This window comes from Heliangelus exortis, chromosome 1 (genome assembly GCF_036169615.1).
Source record: "Heliangelus exortis chromosome 1, bHelExo1.hap1, whole genome shotgun sequence".
Lineage (NCBI taxonomy): Eukaryota > Metazoa > Chordata > Aves > Apodiformes > Trochilidae > Heliangelus > Heliangelus exortis.
This window is the reverse complement of record NC_092422.1, coordinates 124,489,635-124,501,900: the sequence shown is the minus strand read 5'-3', so window position 1 is coordinate 124,501,900 and position 12,266 is coordinate 124,489,635.

The window sequence follows — 12,266 nt, the reverse complement described above, 5'->3', positions numbered from 1 at the left end:
GAGAGGTTCAGAGAATGTTGGAGAATATTCCTGAATGTTCTCAAAGAGATAGGGGGTGCGACCCCTTTACTGTGCCCAACCCCATGTTTGGAGGGCCAATTAGATCGGCCCATACTCTGGTGCTACCTGCACCAGGGATTCGCTGTGCTACAGGTAAACACACCGGGTGTCCAATAAAAGGTTATGTTGGTGGCGGGGGTGTGGTCACAGAAGCACTATATAAGCGAAAGTTGCTGCGCAATAAACCAGAAGTTCGTTTATCAACCATATTGGTTGCACGCGTTTTCTTTGCCGCTCCTGCACTTAGTGGCCTTCCCCCTGATTTTGACCCACAGGCACTCAACCTTATTGTTACTGACCTCAGGTTCTACAGAGGTAGAGTCAAGAGACTCTAACATACAGAGCCACTCCTCCACCTCTCCTACCCTGCCTGCCCCTTCAGAAGAGGAGAAGAGCCTGTAGCCACCCATGGCAGCACTCCAGTCATGGGAGTCATCCCACCACGTTTCTGTGATGGCAACTGCATCACAGCTTTCCTGCTGCACAATGGCTTTTATCTCCTCTTGTTTCTTTCCCGTACTGTGTGCATTGATGTACATACACCTCAGCTGGTGTTGATTTTACTCTTAACTCAGACTTTTCACCCGCAGGCTCATCTTTGAAGAGCCTGGTTTCAATTCCCTCCTCCTTCAAACCTGGTTTAAAGCCCTCCTGAGTAGCGCTGCCAACTTACAGGCTATAGTCCTTTCGCCCCTGCCAGACAGATGAATCCCATCTGGTTTGAGGACACTGGGTAGCATGGAATTTGCCCCATGGTCAAAGAACCTGAAACCCTGCCATTGACACCAGTCCCTAAGGCATGAGACAACCTGCTGGTTCTTCCTGCCAGTCCCCTCATCCATTGCTGTCATTAGAAGGATGGAGGAGACCACAGCTTGGGCTCCTGATCCCTTCAGCAGTTGCCCCAAGTCCTTGAAGTCCCTCTTGATTGAATGGGTGCTTCTTGTTACTACATCATCACCCACCTGAAGGACCAGAAGAAGGTAATAATCTGAAGGACTCACCAGGTTGGAAAGCTCTGTATGAATGCCAAGTCAAGAAAACAAAAGTGTTGTCCACATGATGAACAGCTACAAGACTCAGAAAAGCCTTTTTATTGTGGGGCAGGTTTTTAGGGATGATGCCCCAAACAGGCTTTAATCTCTCTATAAGAAATGCAGAAAGAAATATCTCCAAAGCACATTGCTGTGACATAAAGAGTATGTATGTATAACAGAATGGGGAAAAAAACAAAAAAAACAACATTTCTTTAAATAAAATCTTCAGCTTTTCATTATCTACAGAGCTACAACTAGCTCCTTCATTAATTGTATTCCATAATACTCAGTTTTATAAGACATTGCTGCTGAATCCTAACCATAAAGTTTTTGGAAATACTGACCCATAACTTGGAAAGGATACCCAGTGACAGAGCTAATTAGGACCACTAAATACAGTTCTATTACTAGAAATTACTGTCTTATTATAATGATAATAACATGTTTCTGGCCACAATATATCCTTACAGGAATGTATCCATAGATACACACAAGCACACACACACACAGAAAACTGTGGATATGTGCACAGCCATTGCTAACCAGGGTGTTGCCTCCAGAGCACTCACAAAATTTCCACTGTCAGGCATAGGTGGAATAATTTTATCCTGCAGACTGGAACCTCTTGTGATCATTTGGATTTTGGGTCAATACATCTATTTGCTTTATAAGCCCATAGCACAAGTTGCCTATATAGCTAAATGACAGGAAATAGAGAAAATACTTGAGGGCAAGCACAAAGGAATAAAAGGGAAAAAGGAACTTAACTTACAAGGCAAAATCCACATCTGCTGTAGTAAAAGCTACCAGTTTCAATAGCTTGGATTTCATTATTATTCGTTGAAAAGAAGGTTTTAAACATCATGTCTACATATTACTCCATAACTTATGTGATTTTTTTTTTCCCATTTGTGAGCTACTTACCTATGTAAACTTGCCTCGAATATTAATCTCTCTATGTGATATGGGGTACATCCTCTGTCTTGGTACATCTGCAGAGGTCCAGAATGTGTTCCTCTGGATTTAATCTGAAATAAATGGATCCCTGTTTTAAGCTGTTTAGGTTAAAAGCAGATTTTCCTTGAATTCGGTGAATTTCAAGTATTCTGCCCAACTTCCCAGCACAATCCCATTTCACCAGTTTTAAATAAATGCAATGGTTTTAATGCAGCAGATTGTTTAAACAGGATAGTGTAATATCTACTTACACAACTGGGTAGGCATTTTAATAATATGCCACATTATTTATTATCCTTTCCATTATGAGATTAACTGCTTATTTGGGCAGCAAAATAGATTTATTTTTCTTTTACATGGATGAAAATGGTGCTGGCATGCTGCAGATGGCATCATCTGACGACTGGAAAATTTATTCATGAAATGAGCTAGAACTGAATAGTGCTTCAAACAACTTTCAGACAGTGTTAGATGACTATTGAGCCTATGTAATGCAGAAGGTTCTGGCCTCTGAATACCTAAAGCACTTTAAAACACTTCTCAGAATGTCAAATTTCAGTCCCCAGCATGAAAAAGCACTTCCTTTGGCCAAAATTCTTTTTGGTTCACATTATGTGTAAAAAGCTAACACACTGAAAGAGCAACATATGAAATAAGTATGATATAACTGAAAGCTAAAGGCTGCACTGGTCTGCAGTAACTATTCTGGTTACTGGTACATTAGCAATAGAACCATAGAACAGAATTTTCTCCAGCCCAGCAGCTCTACAGAGACAGGATTATTTTCCCACCAGACGAAGGACAAGGTCTACACTCTCACATCATACACACCCAGCCAACATGCAGTGTGCAGCACATCAGGAAAAGCAGAAGACCCTGGAAATGAGCCATCAGGAATCTCTCATTAGCTCCAAATTCACTGTTCCAGCTTTAATACAAAGCAAAGTACCTTTTGGAGCTAATGCTTGACAGACTCCCAAAAGAGGTCTTATTTAGCAGGTGGCAGGAGCGAAATCCATCCAGAACTTACAAGAGTAATATTACACATGCAAGTTTTTCTCTAAGGCCTTGTGAGCCCAAAATCTCAGAGCTCACTGACTTTAATGGCAGAACCACTGCCACCATCACCGAGACAGGTATTTTACCCCTTTTATTAGAAGAAAATCATTAACAGAGGGTATGATAAAAAGCTAATGAGACAATTGGTAGCTAGTACATAATCAAAAGGAAGAACTCAAAAGCTATCTTATTAATTTATCAGAACAGTCCAAATGTAAAAAGAAATGGAAAATTCTTATCCTTTTTTTGCTATTTTGATAGTTGAATATAAACCTACTTATTGACAGTACACACTCATACAAACTCTTATCTTCAGTACTACCCAATACCTTCCATCTGGGAATGTAGCCACCCATCTCTATTTGCATTGGTTTTCTGCTGATGTATTTGGATATTTTCACCAAGCTTTTTTCTCAGCCTGACTCTAGCTAGCTGTGGAAAAAATCTTGTCATTGCCACAACTTTTGAGGAAAACCAAAACAAAACAAAAAGCAAACCCACTCAATGCACTTACGTTGTTGTTTACACGCTTAGGAAATTACATTCTGAGCTCTGGATAATTTCATTCTTTCTGCAGGGGGAGAGAATAGAGTTGTCACTGAGGTGGGTGTAATTCTGGTCTAAGCAACACAGCTAAAGCTCCAAGCATTATGCCTCAGAGGACTGTATAAATTGCTTAGATGTGTTGACTACCAAAATATGTGATACCAAGTCCATGGAGACTGTTGTTCATAGTAGTTTGTAGCTGTAACTGTGTCTCCATAGGTTGCTATAAATGGATCTAAAATATAGAAATCATAGAATCATAGAATCATAGAATCCTAGGGGTTGGAAGGGACCTCGAAAGATCATCTAGTCCAACCCCCCCTGCCAGAGCAGGGCCACCTAGAGTACATCGCCTAGGAACGTGTCCAGGCGGGTTTTGAATGTCTCCAGTGAAGGAGACTCCACAACCCCCCTGGGCAGCCTGTTCCAGGGCTCTGTCACCCTTACAGTAAAAAAATTTTTTCTGATATTCAACTTGAACCTCCTATGCTCCAATTTACACCCATTACCCCTTGTCCTATCACTGGTCACCACTGAGAAAAGCCTAACTCCATCTCCCTGACACTCACCCCTTACATATTTGAAAACATTGATGAGGTCACCTCTCAGTCTCCTTTTCTCCAAACTAAAGAGACCCAGCTCCCTCAGCCTTTCCTCATAAGGGAGATGTTCCACTCCCTTAATCATCTTAGTAGCTCTGCGCTGGACTCTTTCAAGCACTTCCCTGTCCTTCTTGAACTGAGGGGCCCAGAACTGGACACAATACTCCAAGTGCGGCCTCACCAATGCAGAATAGAGGGGGAGGAGAACCTCTCTTGACCTACTAACCACACCCTTTCTAATGCACCCCAGGATGCCATTGGCCTTCTTGGCCACAAGGGCACATTGCTGGCTCATGGTCATCTTCTTGTCTACCAGGACCCCCAGGTCTCTTTCACCTACACTGCTCTCCAGCAGCTCAGCCCCCAACCTATACTGGGACATCGTGTTGTTCTTCCCCAAATGCAAAACTCTACACTTCCCCTTGTTGAATTTCATCATGTTTCTCCCTGCCCAACTCTCCAGCCTGTCTAAGTCTCTCTGAATGGCAGCACAGCCTTCTGGTGTGTCAGCCACTCCTCCCAGCTTAGTGTCATCAGCAAACTTGCTGAGGGTACATTCTATACCCTCATCCAAGTCGAAATGTATATGAGCATTCTGGATTTTTCCACTAGAGTGGGAAATCATTAACTAGTTCTTAAATATCAAATGCACTGCACTGAACAAAACCACACAAGATATTTGCAGTTCTAGGGAAATTACTGCTTTTTATTGTGACAGAAAGAGTCATTATTGTTAAAAAGGACCTTCAAGATCATCACTCTCAGCTAGTCAGAAGCACCTTGGATTTGTTCTCCATGACAGAGGGATGCAGACCAGCAATTTTTAGGTGTTCACACAGTAAAACTGTTCATGTTGTAAATGAAGCAGCTCTTTTAACACCTTAGTCAAAGGGTGCTCTTCTTTGTGTATAAGATGAGTGCAACAAAAACCTGCTGCCTTCTGCTTGGCTTTGCATTATGCTGCAGTCACTGTGGAACTCACAGTCTGATAGCTTCCTACAGGCTGTTAACACCAAAACAAACTCTGAAGTCAGTTACAGCCAATTCCCAAGTGTTTTTAAGTGGCTACGAAGAGGATGGTAATAAAATTACCATGTGGCAGAAAGACATACTACCACAACTACTTTATGTTTACCTCTATTTTTATTATAAGGAATTCCATCACTTTTTTCCTCCGTTATCTTTTCCCCTTAAGCTAATGCTACGAGACAGACCATAGGAGGGAGGGTAGTCATGGCAATTCATGGTAGATTCATTCTCTCTTCAGCTTACAGGGAATATATATTTTCTCTGATCCCTATGAACACAGAATCATAGAATGGTTTGGGTTGGAAAGAACCCAACCCAAATTGGATCACCTAATTCCAACCCCCTCCACCATGGGCAGTGACACCTCCAACTAAACCAGGTTGCTCAAAACCCCATCCAACCCAGTCTTGAGCACTTTCAAGGAGGGGGAAGACACAACTTCCCTGGGTACTTGTTCCAGTGGCTTGCCACCCTTACAGAAAAGGGTTTCTTCCCAAAATCTGATCTAAATCTAACATCTTCCCATTTGCAACCATTACCCTTCATCCTATCATCTATAAGAAAAGGTGATCTACACTTCCTTCATTGAAAAACTGCTTTCAATACTGATTTAAATTAATTTAAAATCCAAAGCAATGTTTCCCAGTTGGAAGGCTGACCAATCACGTTACCACTTAGATAATACTATACACAGTTGAACCAGATAAATAAATAGGACAGATTCTCAGCCAGGATAACTCAAGATAATTGAAGCAATTTTGCTGAACTGAACTGACTACATCACTTAAACACCCAGTGTTTAGTGGGATACAAAAATTAGTTTAGCTTTATGGTGAACTTCATACCTTTTCTTTCCATCATAAAGGATCATTTCACACGCATTTTTTGTTACCATCAAAAAATCAGCTCTTAAGGTTTCAAATGCCACTATTAGAAAAGAATGATCCATTTTCTGCATATCCAAAGAGTGAAATGATGTGTTACTAAAATTAAAAAGCTCTTTGCCCAGCTAATACCAACAGCAACATCTAGCAACCAGATGAGTAAGCACAGCAAAAATTCCCTTTGACTTGGCCTTCTATTGTCCTGATATATTTTTCAGTTGGCCAATAGGTGTATATTATTCAATTTAAGAACAAATCTAAATAAACCTTATGAGACTAGATATGAGTTTATAACTTTACAAAATATTGGTGGCTTTTTTGTCCTTAAGCAATCTCTTCTCACAGCACATTAGGTCCTAAAAAGCATATGCAGGCGAGAGAAATATTTGTAGGTATTTGATGGGAATCCTGTCATTTTCATTACTATGATTATCATGTGGGAAGCCACTGATGAGCAAACAGAAACAGATGTCATTTTTTACAAAATGTCTTGTCTTGGCAGGACTACTGTATCCACTAAATCCAGCTGTCTGGATAAATCAATGCCAAAATATATGCGCTGTGGGGCATTCAAAGCTTCTTCCCAATCTTATATATTTCCTGGTGTTATGCCATACAGAGCTGGCCAGAGAAAAAAATTAAAATCCTTAAGGCTAGAACAGAAGCTGGGTAATAGAAAGTTGCTATAAAACTAAGATTTTTCATCAGTTTTATCTTGCGATTTATACTATAGCTGACCAATCAACATCTGTCACCATAACAGACGTATATAGAGCTCATGGTGATAAGAATTCTGTATTCTCCTACATCAGTGTTACACTTCCACTTATGGCTTTTGCACTGAGCTGTGAAAATCATGGTTATAAGGGTCATTAGGAGAAAACATCTGCAACTTTTATTTAATGACAGGTGTCCTGGGAACCACATTAAAGTAAAAGAATTGGTCTAATTTATCAACACACAAGCACACAGATTGCAGCTCTGTGTTCCTGACTGATGATTTGCCAGCTGATTCCTTTCTCTGTTTCAAGTTTGCCTTCAGCCAGAAAACTAGAGTTCTTCTCTTTACTACACCTCTATCCCTCCAATAATTAACCTACAGAAGGGAGAATAGCACTGCCTGAAGCCAAGTGCAGCTGCAAAGCTGATGATGGTTTGGACATCTGGAATCCAGGGATGAAGATGTCAAAAGTAAAGTCTCACTGAATCATTGTCAGTTTATTAACTTTCTTTTGCTCGCAGTTTGTCACTTGTGAAATGAGGCAAAATATTTTTAAGACCTTTAAAGTGCCTCCTTTGTTTGAAACACAGGATGTTCACACATCATACAGATTATACCAGGGCTTCCAAGCACACAAACAAGCTCTGTAACCTCTTGCCCTCCCCTTGTCCATCTTACTGCTCGTGCATGCCATGTTGCAGCTGGACTACCTAGCACAGCTTATCATCTTTTTTGGTGCCACTTTCAGCCAGGGGAAGTTCTTGTAGGTCTTCTCTGTGCAAACAAGGGTGCTCACAGCAGAGCAGCATTTGAGGGACCAGAGTCCTGCAGTAGTGGGATCTAGTCATGCCCATGGATCAGAACACAAAATAAGAAAAGGCACAAATTTCTTCCTCCTTACTGGGCAGACAAAGTTAGGAAACCTCTATGCAAATGTCACGCATCTGACAACATCATGTTTTACACTCAGGCCAGTGAACGTGCTCCCAGACATAGAGCCATAGAACAGTTTTTGGTTGCAAAAGATATTCAAGATCATCAAGTTCAACTGTTAAACTAACACCACTGCCAAGTCCACCACTAAACCATGTTCCTAAAAACCACATCTATGTTGTCTTTTAAATACCTTCAGGGTTGGTGACTAGATCACTTCCCTGGGCAGCCTGTTCCAGTGTCTGACAAACTTTTTCAGTAAAGAAATTTTTTCATCGGAATAATTCAAGTAAGATGGATCAATAAAGGTGAAAAAGCCATGCTTAAAGCCACTAAGGAGAAATGGTAGTATCTACTGGGGAGCCCAAAATGAGTGCCTAACATAGGTCAGCTGAATTATCCCCTGAAGTGCACTGCATGCATAACAGGTATTACCACTGACTACAGAGGGACTGGAAAATGTCTGCTTTAGATGTATGCCTGTCTAAACACAGACGAGACTAATTCCTCTCCCAGATACCTTGAAGCAAAACTGAAGAAAGCAGGACAGCAGCTCTCTGATCTGCCAGGTGAGAGTCAGACGTGATCTTCTGGCTGTTGTCTCCTAACTCTGCTACAGTGTTCTGATTTGTGTGACACCATATAGTTTTAGGTTAGATGCTGGGAGATGAAATCCAGGCACAGTATCTGACAGAAAAAATAATCACCTAGATTGCCAAGAGCTATTGATGTTGTGACCTAGATGCTAAAGTTCAAGCTGACCCACAAGGAATTCATAAACAAACTCCTAGAAAATAAGAGGAGCCATAAAAAGGAGTATAAATAAAGCTGAACAAAATCTTCTTAAGTAGATTTGTTGAATTATGTAGTTTGGATGTAACCATATTATGGGTAAAAATAATAAATGCTTTCTTCTAAATATATACGCTTTTGAAGTAACTCTTCAAATTGAAAGGTTTCAAATCTTCAAGTGACCTATTTTTAAGGCAAAAAGCATTACCTACCCAAAACAATGCTTTTGCCAAGATAGTCAAGCCATTTATGTTCTACTTCAGCCCACAACAAAGTTGTTTCTATTACTCCAGTACAAGTGCCTCGTTTACTGTAAAAAAAAATGTTTTCACACAGAAATTGATGTTTGAGGAATTGCAGCTCTGTTCCTCCTCTGCCTTTTATCCTCTTCAGCTGTTAGTTACATTGTGGATGTCACTGATCTCTGAGTGGAAAAATGCTTTCCTTCATGAAGTTTGGGATATGGAGAAAAGTGACCACTGAAGTTCCATGGAAGTTGGGTCTGAAGAACAGGACAGGTCTCTGCTTTTCATAGCATTATAGAACATATTTTTTTATTAAGAGTAAAGTGGTAGGTTTTTTTGTTGGTTGGTTGGTTTTTTGGCTTTGTTTTTCTTCTATAAGGCATCTTTTCACTTGCTGTAGAGGAAGTTCCAGAATAAATACTTCATACAGAAATCATTGTGTACAAGTAAGAATGCATGCTGCATGGCTTGCTAATTTCTGTAGAAGTATTACAGTCTAATGATTTTTTAAAAACCCACTAATATTATTAATGGCAGAACTGGCAGTGTATATTAAAATTGCTCAATATTTGCCCAAACTACGATTAAGTTCTTATTTGCTTTGCCTGATTTTAATCAATCATTTGGCAGAGATTTCATACAATACGTGCCTGCCATTAACTAAATTCCTGACACTTGCGAGGCTAAATATTCTGTATTTTTGAGGGCAAATCTAGGGGATAAAAATGTACTGTTTGTGGGAATTTCACCTTTTAAAAGTCCGCTTTGGAGTATTCATTTGAAATTTTGCTGGCAAATAGAAAAATTAGTTTTGTGTAATTTATGTTGGTCTCATGGAACCCACCAAAATTTGTCTAAGGGAGGGCCTTGGAGAAATGGCAAACAGCATCTCCTTGACTAAATTTCAGAATGTTTTTCTCCACACTTACTGGAAGTACCAGCTGAACTTTCTTGCTCTGAGACAAGCCAAAACTTTCCTCTCCAACTGAAAACAGGAAGCTTCCTTTGTTTTATTTTGTTTTGTTTTTAATTAAGGATGGGAAAAGGAAGCTGTAGGCTTTTAGAGGACAGATATTTTGGTTGCAAAAAAGACCCATAAAAAAAAACACCAGAGCATAGTTCCCTTTGGTACTTTTTTTTTATCTCTTTGGGGAAGGAATGGGAGGTGATTCCAGTTAAGATGATAAAACAATGGTTGCACAACCTGCGCAGCCCTCTGCCCCAATTCAACCAGTTCTGGTATAATGATGGGTCCTAATCATACATTCACACTGTGTGTTGGATGAGACCCTTCCTCAGCACAGCATGGCCTCACTCTAGGATTGAGTCAGCACTAAGGCATGGAGGAAATTGCTGGCTATGGACCACTGCTCTTTATTTATTCAAAAGCTACAAAGCAGGAGGTGAGTGAGGCTGGCATTCACTGGGAGAGAAATCAGAGTTCTCTTGTGAATGTTTCCCCAGAAAAATAGACTTTATCTCACCACCTGCTGCATAGTTTCTTTGTGGTGCTGCCCAAGCCATTTAAATTGACTTTTCACAGTGGTCATTAAGTGCATGGTCTTTATTCTCTGGGTACTTGACTTGAGGTCTAATTACCAAGGAAGCTCAGCTGATGTCAACAGCATCAGGGAAAGCAGGAGCTCAGGTGTTTTGATTTGCGGGGCAAGAATGAGTTATTTTTGCCAAGCTACCTTTAATTTGTGTGGCTCCCTTTACTCTGTCCTGTGAAAGCATCCTTGCTGAGACCACATATGCCTTTTTCACTACAGAAACACTCCTAGAGGACTCTCACTGATAGACCAAGAGATAAAATTCCATGTGTGTTCTAAAGTTTTAAGCCCTCATAAAGATGCCCAGACACACATACATTGTAAACCCTGACCTTAGGACCAACTCTTACCTGGCTTGCCCTGCAGCTCCCAGAGCTGACTTGCATTCTATCTGGAAGTCCATAACCTCACACCAAGCCCCAGTACTGGTAACCCAATGCACTTGGTCTATTCCTACAAAAGTACAGCAGATGTGGAGGAACACACAGCCTGATTTTTAAGGTCAGGTCATACTGCAAAGCTGCCACCAACCCCACAGAGATTATTAAGATGTGCCACTTGCTTCTGTTGTTTTGAAAGGGCTGTCAAATGGCCATAAACATGTCACATGAACTCAGAGGCAAATATCCATTCAATGGACCAAGCTGGGAGGAGTGCTGAGAGAGTGTAAAAGCTAGGTGACTATGTTCAGGATACAGCAAATTTTGGACACTATAAAGAGCATTTCCAAATAGCTCCATCAATGGAGGATTTGAGGAAGAAAAGTGGAGCAGAGAAAGCTCATTGTAGATAACATGTAAGACTTTGAGGACAAACAGGAGAAAGTTTGGGGCATTATAATATGAGGTCCCTTTGGCTGATGCACAAAGACCTTTCAAGAGGTAACAGATAATCAGCAACCTGACATTTTCTGGTATGTTGAAAATAGAGCACAAATCCATCTATGAGCCTATCCTATGACCTGAATAAAATCCAGGCCCCTAGTCAGCAGGGTATAACTGAGATGTTGTTTGTCCTTACCATTATGTGAGAGACTTTTTATATTTTTCATCAGTAGGAAACAAGCTGTGTCTGATAGATGGTCTGAAACACAACAATAGAGAAACACAAAAAAAATGCAACAAAACGCTTGAAAACACAGGAAGATATTTCAGGACATTTCCAGCCAGTTCTATTAACCTCCATATCTCTGAGAGACATACAGGGAGATTCAAAATCCTTGTCCTCATTACTCTATTTCTGGACCTTCTACCCTAAAGAGGTTGCCAGTAGCTGAAAGGCCAGCCAGGTGTGTAACCAAAGGGAGATCCAGGCCAGAGCTGTGAGGCACATCTAGACAATGCTAAACTCAAATTTATTTCTCTAACCTGACACCAAACTTCACTTGTGCTCTGAAGAACTGTTTTGAAAGCCAAGCCTGAAGGCTACAGCTCTGCATAAGTTTGGGGTTAGATAATATATAATATGCAAGTTCAGAAGGTGACTGCAGAGGCCAAGGAGGATATCTGTCTATGTGTACTTCTGGTAGTATCATCTTGATCTATAAGGGAACAGAGATCTAATCTAGGGTTTAACCCTGAGAGGAGTCATCCAGCAAACCCTGCAGTGGTTTAAAAGCCCATGGCTAAGGCTTTGTAGTCTGGGCCAGCAAACACCAACAAACTGGGGCACTGGTTGTGGTCAAAAGAGACTGCCATGAAAAGATGCATGAGACAGCCAATCAGTTTCAGATTGGAGGTGTATTTGAACATAAAGTCAGTTGACAGAAAGCTGGAATTTGAGCATGAGCATTAAGATTTGGATCAGAAGAGGAGATTCATCTGATGTAGTTATTTATTTCAGAAAGCA